The sequence below is a fragment of the Hemicordylus capensis genome, chromosome 6 (assembly GCF_027244095.1).
Source record: "Hemicordylus capensis ecotype Gifberg chromosome 6, rHemCap1.1.pri, whole genome shotgun sequence".
NCBI lineage: Eukaryota > Metazoa > Chordata > Lepidosauria > Squamata > Cordylidae > Hemicordylus > Hemicordylus capensis.
Window position 1 is genome coordinate 74,702,330 of NC_069662.1, and position 12,952 is coordinate 74,715,281.

Sequence of the window (12,952 nt, forward strand, 5' to 3'; positions counted from 1 at the left end):
CCTTCCATGTTGTTCGCTGTCACCATATCTTGTGGCAGAGAATTCCACAAGTTGATTATGCATTGTGTGAAAAAATACTTCCGTTTGCTGGCCCTAAATTTCCCGGAAATTAATGTCATGGGAATACCCCTGGTTCTAGTGTTATGTGAGAGGAAGAAGAATTTCTCTCTAACCACTTTCTCCACACCGTGCATGATTTTATAGACTCTATCATGTCTCCCCCCACCCCCGTCATCTTTTTTCTAAACTAAATAGCCCCAGGTGTTGTAGCCTTGCCTCATAAGAAAAGTGCTCTAGGCCCCTGATCATCTTGGTTGCCCTCCTCTGCACCCTTACCAGTTCTACAATGTCCTTTTAAAGATGTGGTGACCAGATTTGTCTGCAGTACTCTAGGGATGGCCGCACCATCGTTTTGTATAAGGGCATTATAATATTAGCAGTTTTATTTCCATTCCCCTTCCTAATGATCCCTAGCATGGAATTGGCCTTTTTTCACAGCTGCCGCACAATGAGCTGACACTTTCAATGAGCTGTCCACCACAACCCCAAGATCCCTCTCCTGGTCAGTAACTGACAGCTCAGATCCCATCAACGTATACTTGAAGTTGGGGTTTTTTGTCCCAATGTGCATCACTTTACACTTGCCAATACTGAACCGCATTTGCCATTTTGTTGCCCACTCACCCGGTTTGGAGAGATCCTTTTGGAGCTCCTCACAATCTGTTTTGGATTTCACTACGCGAAAGAGTTTGGTATCATCTGCAAATTTGGCCACCTCGTTGCTTGCCCCTACTTCTAGATCATTTATGAATCAATTAAAAAGCCCCAGTCCCGGTACAGATCCCTGGGGGACCCCATTTCTTACTTACTCCCATTGTGAAAACTCTCCATTTATACCTACCCTCTGTTTCCTGTCCTTCAACCAGTTAACAATCCACACGTACTTGTCCCCTTATCCCATGACTGCTATGTTTTCTCAGGAGTCTTTGATGAGGAACTTTGTAAAAAGCTTTTTGGAAGTCCAGGTATACTGTGTCAACTGGATCACCTTGATCCACACACTTGTTGACACTCTCAAAGAACTCCAAAAGGTTTGTGAGGCAAGATTTCCCTTTACAGAAGCCATGCTGGTTCTCTCCCAGCAGGTCCTCTTCTTCTATGTGCTTTAAAATTTTATCCTTGAGGAGACTTCCCATCAATTTACTTAGAATGGACATTAAGCTAACTGGCCTGTAATTTCCCAGATTGCCCCTGGATCCCTTTTTGAATATCAGTGTTACATTTGCTACTTTCCAGTCCTCCAGTACAGAGCCTGATTACAGGGTTAATTTTAGCAAGGAGGTCGGCAATTTCACATTTGAGTTCTTTGAGGATTCTTGGATGGATGCCATCCGGCCCTGGCAATTTGCTAGTTTTCAGTTTTTCCAATCAGTTTAGAACATCATCTCTTGTCACTTCTATCTGACTCAGTTCTTTAGCCTCATCCCCGAAAAGCCTGTTACAGGAACAGGTATATGCTCAGCAGGCTCGGACTGGCCCACAGGGCAACGGGGCATATTGCCAGTGCGCCCCACCCACGGGGCGCCCCTGCACCCCAACTCCCACTCTTAATTACCCTTTCTGCTCAAAACCCGGCGCCCTCCCCACATACATTCCACCGCCCTCTCAATGCCCCCAGTCCGGCCCTGATGCTCAGTATCTTCTGCCATGAAGACAGACGCAAAGAACTCATTTAGCTTCTCTGCAACCTCCATATTCTCCTTAATAATCCGTTTTACTCCATCATTATCTAACGGTCCAACCACCTCCCTGGCAGGTTTCCTGCTTCTGATGTATTTAAAGAAGTTTTTGTTATTCCCCTTGATGCTTTTTAGCTAAACGTTCCTCAAACTCTCTTTTTTGCCTCCCTTACTGTCACCTTGCATTTCTTTTGCCAGAGTTTCTGTTCCTTTCTGTTCTCCTCATTTCGGCAGGCCTTCCAGTTTTGGAAGTCTTCTTCTCTTTTATGGCTTCCTTGACATTACCTGTTAGCCATGCTGGCATCCTCCTGGACTTAGTAGTACCTTTCCTCCTTTTGGGTATACAGTCTAACTGGGCATCTAGTATTGTGGTTTTGAGTAAACTCCATGCATTCTTGAGCAAAGTGACTCTCCTGATTTTCCCTTTCAGCTTTCTTTTCACCATACTCCTCATTTTGGAGAAGTTTCCTCTTCTGATATGCAAAGTGTCTGCCTTAGACTTCCTTGCTGATTCTTTCCCCACATGTATGCTGAATTTGATCACACTATGGTCACTGTTCCCTAAAGGGCCGATGACACTGACATCACGCACCAGGTCCTGGGTGCCACTCAGGATTAAGTCCAAGTTCACCTTCTCTCTGGTTGGTTCCAAGACCAACTGTTCTAGGACACAGTCATTCGGCGTATCTAGAAATTTGACCTCTTTGACCTGACTGTGAATTTAGCCAGTCTAAGTGTGGGTAATTGAAGTCACCCATTATTACAGCCCGGCCTCTCCTTGAAGCCTCCCTGATCAACATTTTGATCTGGAGGGTGATAGCACGTCCCCAGTAGCACATTTCCTTTCAGGCCTTGTATTGTCACCCACAGGGTTTCTGTGGAGGACTCCAGTCCACCTAGGTTTTCTACTTTGTTAGCTTCTATATATTCTTTAACATACAGTGCTACTCCACCTCCAAGGCGCCCCTCCCTGTCCTTTCTATAGAGTTTATATCCAGGGATAACAGTGTCCTACTGGTTCTCACTGTTCCACCCTGTTATGCCCACTATATCTATTTCTGTGTTAGAAACAAAGCACTCCAGCTCACCCATCTTGGCTCGGAGGCTTCTGCTATTGGCATATAAGCACCTATATGCTGAATCTTTTCCCTGGTGTATTCTAACATTCTTTGGACTCTGACCAGCTGGCACAGCCTTCTGTCTGCTCTTTATGTGGTTCTGCTCTGTCCCCTTATGTTTTATCTGAATCCTTTGCACCCTCGCACTTTAAAGGGTGGCATTTGCTGAACCGGATACTGCCCAGCTCCTGTCAGCTATTCCCCAGGCGTCATTTTAAAAGCTGCTCTGCAATCTTTTTGTTTTTAAGTGTCAGCAGTCTGGTTCCATCTTGGTTCAAGTGCAGCCCATCCCTTTTGTACAGGCCTTGCTTGCCCCAAAATGTATCCCAGTGCCTAACAAATCTAAACCCCTTCTCCCAGCACCAATGTCTCATCCACGCATTCAAATCCCTCAACTCTGCCTGTCTCATTGTACCTGCATGTGGAACAGTTAGCATTTCTGAGAATGCTACCTTGGGGGTCCTGGATTTCAATATGCGACCTATCAGCCTAAATTTGGCTTCCAGGACCTCCCAACTACATTTCCCCACATTGTTGGTGCCGACGTGCACCACAACAGCTGTCTCCTCCCCAGAACTGCCTAACAGCCTATCTAGATGCTGTGTGATGTCCGCGACCTTCGCACCAGGCAGGCAAGTCACCGTGAGGTCAACACGCGGTTCACATCAGACATCAGATCTCATGCCCCTATAGTGTGAACATCATGGGCCATGTAATTTCTTCAATTTTTGTAGTTCAGTTGGAGCTGCCACACCCATAACTATCCCTGTAAACCAAAGGTTTCTTGCTCCATACTTAATACATGTGTTTTCAGTACAAGGGAAGTAAAAATACTGTTTTAGCATTCCCAGGCATAATAAATAGGCAGACATGAGGTTCTGGGTTTAAAATAAGCCATAACTTTATTTGGCAAACTGGTGTGGATGCCCAGCAAAAAAAAGCCCAGTGGAACATTTCCCCTGAACCTGATGTTAATCAGACATACATTTGTTTGTTTGTTTGTTTGTTTGTTTGTTTGTTTGTTTACATTTACAGTATATCCCACTCTTCATTCAAGGAACCCAGAGCAGTGTACATGGTTATGTTTATCCTTACAACAACCCTGTGAGGTAGGATAGACTGAGAGATAATTGGCTGTCCCAGAGTCACCCAGTTAGCTTCATGGCTGAATGGGAATTTCAACTTGGGTCTTCCCAGTCCTAGTCTACCACTCCACCCACTATGCTGGCTCTATGACATAAACTAGCATAAAGGAAGGTAAGCATGGGTACCAGGTTGTTACCTTACCACTTTCAGCAGTAGCCAATCCCGCCAGGCAAAGGCACATCAATGATGCAGAGTGATGACCAATCATTGCTTGTCTACAGGCAAACATATGTGGTATACAATGTATTATAGTTCCATTCTCTGGTGAGAGAATAGGGCCAGAGGGCCCAAGACGTTTAAGAGCTTCATGACAGGCAGACACTCAATGGGTTTAACTTCACCTAGCATATGAGCATGAAAACAGCACCTATTGATATTCTGCCTGTTCTTCCGCTACTTGACAGCCAGAACTTCAATAACTGTAATTCCCATCTCCAAATGCTGGGGGAAAGTCCACCAGCTGAGTTTCTGCTTGTCATTCAGCTGTTAGAAACAGAACTCTGGTCATGGTAGAAGCATGATAGTTTTTATAGCTGAAGCATTACTTGCTTCCACTATGCCTGTGTCTGAATGACAAGCAGAAACTTGGCCGATGGAGTTTCCACCAGCATTTGGAGATTAGAACTCCACCCGCTGAAGTTCTTACTGTAAAGCAACTGAAGCAAAGGCAGAATATCCACAGGTGCTGCTTGCTGGCGTACAACTCCCATCATTCCTGACTCCTGGCCACTGTGACTGGTGATGCTGGGAGCTGTAGTCCAAAAATAGCTGGAGGGCTGAAGCTGAGTAACCCCATGCTCTGCAAAGTTGCACCTGTTGAATTTCTGCCTGCCATGCAACTGAAAAATCCTGGGCCCTCTGGCCCTTTCAAGGAACTCAGCAGTCTTATGAGATATAAGGTTGGAGGGTGATAAAAGCCTAACAGGAGCACTGAAGCCAAGCAGTTCTGAGGTAAAATGAATCAAAATAAAGGAGGAGGTCACTGTCAGATAGAAGCAGCAACATTACCACTGCTAAGCAGCTGAGGCCTGTATGTTACAGGGTAGCAGGCCCCATCTACCTCAGAGATATGGGTTAAACCAAGGGTTCCCAACAGGGGATACTAATACCCCTAGGAGTACCTGAAGAGCTCCCAGGGAATACTCAGAGCTCTCCTGTCTCCCCATGCTGCAGCCGCAGTGCTCATAAGCCAGCGTGGTGTAGTGGTTAGAGTGCTGGACTAGGACCGGGGAGACCCGAGTTCAAATCCCCATTCAGCCATGAGACTTGCTGGGTGACTCTGGACCAGTCACTTCTCTCTCAGCCTAACCTACTTCACAGGGTTGTTGTGAAAGAGAAACTCAAGTATGTAGCACACCGCTCTGGGCTCCTTGGAGGAAGAGCGGGATATAAATGTAATAAATAAATAAATAAACAAACAAACAAACAAACAGTCTTATTGAAATTAATGGGACAAATTTACTTCAAATGGAAGCACTGTAACTTCAAAAAGGTTATTTCAGAGGGAGTACTCATGAGTAGCTTAGTCTAGATGCAAGCAAGTGGGTAGAGTAGCCTGTCTCATAATTGTAACATTTAAATGTGTGTGGCTCCATTGTGCATGCACACATGCACGCACACACAATCTCTGTGGGGTACTTGACCTGAAGGTTTGCAACAGAAGGGGTACACTTGTTTTAAAAGGCTAGGAACCCCTGAGTTAAACCATTCAAGTATGATGGTTGCCCTTTGCTTTCAAACACTTCTCATTCTCAGGGTGGGTGGAGTTGAGCCAGATTAACCAGCCCTGACAGTAGAGGTGCTCTTACCTCCAGACCTTGGGGCCTCAGTCTGTGGCCTCCTAAATCTGGGGGGGGGGACTCCAGATATCCTGGGGGGCCACCACTGCTGCCTGTGACTGTCGCTGCCCCAGCCACTGTGCTGCTTCTTGTCATTTTCGGGGCCTTTTCACAACTGCCATGTGTACGGCCGGGGGGTAAGCTGAGCAGGCCTCAGCCTCCGCTGTAGTGGTGGCGGTCGGTGGCGGGTCTAGCAGCTGGTGTGCCCGTCCAGATTTAGCGCTGCACAGTGGGAGTATCAAGCTGTCGCAAGCCCATGATGTCACAGGCTTGGGTCACTCAGAGGTCACGCAGAGGCCTATTGCAGGCACGGTTTGATCCGGGGGGGCGGGTCACGGACAATCTCTCTCTCTCTCTCTCTCTCTTTATATATATATATGATGTCAATGTGCCTGCAATAGGCCTCTGCATGACCCAGGCCACACAGAGGCCAATTGTGCAGGCACGGTGGCCTCCAAAATGATCACCACGCCGGAGGGGGGCCAAAGAGCCGACCGCTCCTTGGGTAGGAGGTTTTCTTGTTCCCCCAGTCGCTTAGTTTTCAATACAAGTGTCTGGCATAGCGCTTGCTGATTGTGCTGAACAGGCTGATGGGTCTATAGTTTGCTGGGTCATCCCTCCTACTGTTTTTGAAGATAGGAGCAATAACTCCTAGCCCCCCAGTCCCTAGGGATGCAACCGTGCTTGTCAATAAATGTAAACAGCAAGACCAAAATGGGAGCCCACCACATTGAGTTCTTTTTGTTTAGTTCAGAATAGATTAGATCATCTCCAGGAGCCTTCCCAGGTCTTAGCTGAGATATCAGATCCTTGACTTCTGCAGGCGTCACCAGAAGCAGGCGTCACCGGAAGCCAGGCAGACAGGTCCTCTGTGTCGCACCAAGGGCATCCGTGGTCCCCTACTACATATCTGGACAGTTTGCTAAAGTGTCTTTCCCAGACCTCTAGTGGAATGCACTTGCAGCTGTCCAATTTATCAGGCTGTTGCTGGGATGAACAACAGTGACGCGCCAGAATAGAGCCGAGTCTGACTGCTTGGATGAGATGTGACCAGGTGTCTTTCATGGCTTCTCTTTTCTTGTGTTTGATGTTATTAGTATTACCTCTTCTGCTTAAGGAGATCCTGCACAGACTAAGGTCCTGCATTGGCTCTTTAGCCAATGAGCATTTTTGTAGTTGTAGTGGCAATGAGCTCCCCTCCCCCCCCTTTTTAAAATTTAATGTATTCAGAATCAAATAATGGTTTGGAGAGGCACAGTTGCTATTTGAGGCAAGGAGTGTTTCGTGGTTTTGTAATTCCTGCACTAGGTAGCTATAACTCTCTAGGATTGAGATGGAGGGTTCTGCTGAGAATGGGGAAAGGAGGATGCATTAGAAGTGTTCTGAGGTGAGTTATGTTATTACTTTGTCCAGTTGAGGGGACCTTTTGATGCGACAGGCACTTCCCTAGAATTTGTGGTTGGTATAGAGCCTCAGCATGGGGCTGCTGAACAAAGGGTTTTAGTAGTAGGGAGACTGGGAAGTGGTCACTGTCAAATTGGGGGATGACAAAGTGGTCTGTGAATTAGACACCGTTTCCAGAGACTATTATGTAATCAATGACACTCATTTTGTTCCCAGCCCAGAAGATATATTCGGCAGGGTGGTCATTTTTGAGGGAGCCACTTAAGATGTAGCATTTAAATCTATTGCCCATTTGGGCAAGGCAGAGTCCTGAATAGCTTGGCTTCCTATTCTTCAAGTGGCATGTGAAGGGGAGTATATCTACTTCCAGGTTAGGTGGGTAGCACTGATAGCATACATATACAGTATCATTGTCAGGGCCTAGTCTAGTTTTAAGATCGCTGCCTGCTACACATCAGGGAAGGTAGAGAGAAAGTCAGTCCGGTAGCTTTCCAGATCAGACCACAGTTTCTTGATCTGGGATTTCCACTGCAGCAGAGGTAAGTAGATGTTGATTATTAGCAAGGTACAGTGTCTGGAGTTGATTGTCACAGCTGTAGTGTGAGAAAAGTCTCACTGACATTGCATGCAGGGTAGTAGAGACTAATACTCCCCAGTCCACCTTTAGGTATGTCCCTTCTCACACAAGTTTCTGCTCCCAATGACTACAAGCTGAAGCCGTTGAGTGTGAGGTCCTCGGATACCCAGGTTTCCTGCACCATATGACATCATATCCGGAGAGGTATATAAAGGAGACATCCCTGCAGCTGGAGTGCCAGCCTGCCACATTCCAGGCCAGGAGGGAGACCTTATGCTGGTCTTTTGAGCATTGGTCTGTGGTTACATTAGCAGGGATCTGTGCAGAGGTTCCCAGTGGGGTGTCTTGAGGAATGGTAGGCTGAATGCATGGGGCCACAGAGTAAAGAGTGAGAAGTCTCTCGGGAGGTTTCTGGTGTGGTTGGTTTCAATGATTCTTTGAGGGACGCACTGGCCAGCGGCTGCTCTTGTAGTTCTGATGAAATTCCAGAGGTGCATTGGGCAGCAGCTGCTCTTGTGGCAACAAGGATGATAGTGGACATGTAGACAACTCCATAGGGCCCTCAGAAGATACATGTGATTTTTGGAGCTCTTGAGATTGAATGGGTGATATAGGGGTCCCTGTCTTTGGAGTTGCTGTTTCTGTGTCTTGAGGCAGTGAAGTTGACAGTGGGTGTGCATCCCCATTCCTCAGATCCTCGGGGCTAGTATGAGGCAACTGCAGCTCTTGTGGTATTGCAGGTGATGTGAGCACCCCTTCATTTGGATATGCTTTCTCGGTATGGTCTGTCTGGGGCTCTTCAGCATCAAAAGGAAGCATGCATGAAAGTGTTGTAAGCTGGGGCTGGGCAAGGTCAGAGATAAGCCCACTCCTCAGGATGACTGACATTGAGGGAGGGGCTCAGTAATGTATGTTTTGTTGTCATCGACATCTGAGTCAGTGTTGGAATCAGAATTAAAGTCAGAGAAGTGAACTAACAGTTTCCTCCTTGATCTGTATGAGGTTGCAGTCTTTGTGATTGTATTGGTTAGGGCAGGTGTGCTATTGAGCCCTTCTGGTGTGGCCTGAAAAGGATAAGTATCCATTTCATTATCACTGTGAATTCAGAATCTGAGCAGGAGAAGAGTGATGTCAGTGGCTGCATTTGGGCTTGAACAGTCATGAGTAGTTTTTTTCAGATCGGCAAGACCTAAGTCTATGGACTTACGACTTTCACTCTCTCCAAGCATTAAAGGTTTAGTCTGCTGAGTCTGGTCAAGTTCAGCAGAATCATTTGTAGGTTGTTTACTGAAGTCTAAGCTCATTCCCCTGGAGACGTTAGGGATATGCACAGAACCGGTTCGGCATTCCCTTCCTGGAGCACTAAACCGGTTCCATCCACTGGCATTCAAACCAGTTCGGATGGTGGGAGGTTTGCTTTAAATGACAGGGAAGGTGCTGCCTACCTGTCAGCCCCTACCCTACTGTTTCTCCACTGCTGGAGCTCTCCAGAAAAGTGGATGCTCTGGGCTGCAGCATTCCTGATTGCAGCCCCAGCAGCATCGCCATGCTCATGGCCAGCATGCATGTGAACGTCACAATGGGCTGACCAAGCCATTACCAAGAGACCAGTTCTAGATTCTTCAAGAGAAGATGGGAGTTGTGGATTGGTGCACAAGAAAATGAGAAAGGGTGTTGGAGATGCAGCTCCTGATGGCATTGACTCTTAGCACCAGCAGCCTTATTGACCACTAGGGGTAGAGATAATGAGCAAGGGAATCCCCTCTCTGACTAAGCTTTCTCTACTCTACCCTTTGTTAGACTGATAGTCTCAAGTTTCATTCTCTCACCAGGAGAGACAGACTTCCTTCTTCTCCCTTCCCCCCTTCCTGTATGCAGTTAGCAGCAAGGAATGTAGGCCTCATTTTTCTCCCTCATTTGTAGGCCTCATTTGTTCTCAACAAAAATCTGTTGAGAACAATAACCATTGAAATGATGGTTATGTTCAGAATCATGGGCATAATTATGATCGGGCAAGGGGAGACAGTTGTCTGGGGGCTCCACTGCCTTGAGGGCCCCCCAGAGACATGTCACATGACTCCCCATTGCCCACCCGGCCAGCCCCAAGGCCCCTCACTCAGCCAGTCCCCCTTACCCTGTTTACCCTCTCTCCTGCTTGCCCTGGCCGGCAATCTAAGCAGCATGCAAGCTGCTAGAGCTCTTTCTCTCCCCACCTCTCAGCTGATCAGAGAGTGGGTGGGGCTTCCAGAGAGGCCTCCATGCAGGCCTCCCTGAAGCCTGAACTTGAGTGCCGGCAGGCCCCAAGGAAGGAAGGAGGCTGGCAAAATGGCCAGCTCTGGCTGCCCTCACTCACCACAGTTCTTTGCAGACCCTCTGCCCAGGCCAGCCAGCCCAGCCTTTGCCAGTAATGGAGGTAAAATGTGAATTCCTTTTTTGTGGTTACCCCCCCACACACATATAGGGATCTGCTTGCTTGCTTGCTTGCTTGCTTGCTTGCTTGCTTGCTTGCTTGCTTGCTGTAGGGCTTTGATGGGGTGTGTGTGGAGAGACTGAATATTTAATTTGAAACAAATTGGAAAATTTGCTGGCTTAAAAAAAAAACTATCTAAAAAGTCCTATAAGTGGCTTGTTTCATGGCAGAAAATTACAAAAACTTCTGGAACAAACAATATTATATTTATTCATTCATTCATTTATAAATGCACTTATGTTCAAGTTGTTTTGCAACCTAGAAGGTCTGAGTGAGAACTGTGAAGCATGTGTTGTGCTTTTATTTTATTTTATTTTTCTTTAGAAATGCCAAGCCGGTTGGACATGTCCAAAAACCTCACTCACACGATTTACACTGTATGTCATCAGTCAGCATGATTCTGTAATGATATGAAATGTTAAGGAGGCCCTGCACATGCTGATTCCACCCACCCCCCCGCCAGCCCACTAGGGATGACCCTGCTTCTGAGCACCTGCAGAGAGTGGTTTTTATCTCAGTACAATGAGAGACCACAACCAGCCCTACTTCCACACTGGGGAGCAGGGAGAATGACTTTTAGGACAGAAGGGGTAACTTCAGGAGCTCCTTGAGCCCCGGCATGTCTCATCTATCTTAAAATTTTACCAAGAAGAGGCAGATTCTTCATTCTCTCTCCCCACCCTCTGTTTCTCCTGAGGAATGGTGCTAATTCTGGCTCTTTTCCCTATTTCTCCCCACCTGTCTTTCTTGCTTCAGTGGGACTTACTGTCTCCTCTAGGGAGCAAACTATGCTGGGAGAACAAATTAGTTTGGTTTGGTTTACATCCCTGAGCATGTGCAATCCTATATGCACTTACCAGGGAAGGATCTCAGACAGTTGAATGCAATGGATTTTATTTTTAAGTAGACATGCTTTCCTTGCTAGTAAGAGCTTTAGATTTCAATGAAATGTACTTCCAGTGAAATGTGGTTAGATTTACTGCCTGAGGCTGCAATTCTCCACACACTTACCTGGGACTTTTACACAGAGCAAGCTTTACTGCAAGTTTACTGGGAGGCTTTACTGCAAAATTGAAGTTGTCCCAAAGAACCAACACAAAATAGTGTGGGCTTTTTTACTCCAGATATAAATCAGGCTACACTCTAACGAGCAGTGAAAAAACTGAATTGCATGTGAACTGTTCCCCAATAACTCGCAGGGACTTCAGGGTAAAACTGGCCAACATGTGAATGCAACACCTCCATTCCAGAGGAGATGTGTGTTAAAGGGCTTTAAAAGCCCCGTGTGAAAAACCTCCTGGAATCAAACTTTGTTCAGAATTCTGAGAAAATATACATAGGCTCACACTGCATAGTTAGAAGTCTCCTTTGCTAATCTGCAGTGAAGGGCCCATTTTAATAATTAGTGTTTCTAGTGTGTTCTAGGCATTAAAAGTAGCACAAATATATAGTACTCGATGTATATCACTATATACTGTGAAGTGTGCATGTGTGTATTCAGTGAAATGTATTTCTAGGCAGCATACTTATTTTGACATATCAGACTTAAATCCTTGGGGGCCTGGGGTGTGCGGAGGCCCTGGACTTTGCGGTGGGGGGTGTACATTTTAAAATCTCTGGGCCAAATCTAACCTTGCTATGCCCCTGTTCAGAAGTACTTCTTAAATAAAATTTTAAAAAACAATCCAGAGCACATTCTGGTGACTGGGAAGAATGATATTCAGAATTCCTTCCAAAAACTACCAAAGAATTAATTAAATTTTTCCTGAGCAAATTCCGGTATAAAATTTAGCTAATTTAAGTGGCAGGGCAAGAGAGGGGGGAAGAAAGGGAATAAGAGAAAGAGATGGGGGGAGGAGGAAGAGAGAAGGTGGCACAAGGTGGGTGTGGTAACAGAAGGCAGCGAAAGAATATGTGCTGTCCCCCAGAGGTGTATTGGAATCCAAACCAGCATACCACCAGATTTGATTTTGACACCCCTGGCATAATTCATAGAGGCTTTCTATAGCAACATAGAGCCTTGATATGTCTCCCTCCTCCCACAGCCATAACAGAGCACCTCACTCTCTCTTTTTTAATAATATGGTTTTTGAATCTCTTTTTTCTCCCATGTAGGAGATTCATTGCTTTTATTCACTGGTTTCTTAGTGTATGTTGAGTAATTGGGTCTTCTATTTACCTCAGGTTTGTGGTCCGACAAGGGGACTCTTCTCTATTTAAAACCAATTGATCAGCAAACTCTGCCACTTTCATGACAGTTTCTGGAGCCAAGTATTTCACTTTAATTTTGATCTCCCTTGGTAACTGATAATAGAACTGATCTAAACTCACCAGCTCCATAACCTTCTGCACTGAATCAGCTTTCACCTCTTCAACCCATTTCCTCATGAACTGTAATAATTGTGAGGCAAACTCAATGTAGGATTTTCCAGGTTTAGGTTGTAAAGTTCTGGACTTCTTTCTGAAAAATGCTGGTCCCATATGGAATCTCTTATAAACCACCTGTTTAAAGGTTTCATAAGAACTAGCTGGGCTGGGCGCAGAGCATCTGCGCCTCTAGTTTCTCACGCCATCACCAATTTTTCCACCCACCCACCACCGCCACCGTTTTCTTCCCCACCTGCTCGCCATTGTCATTTTCTTCCCCTGCCCTCTGCTGC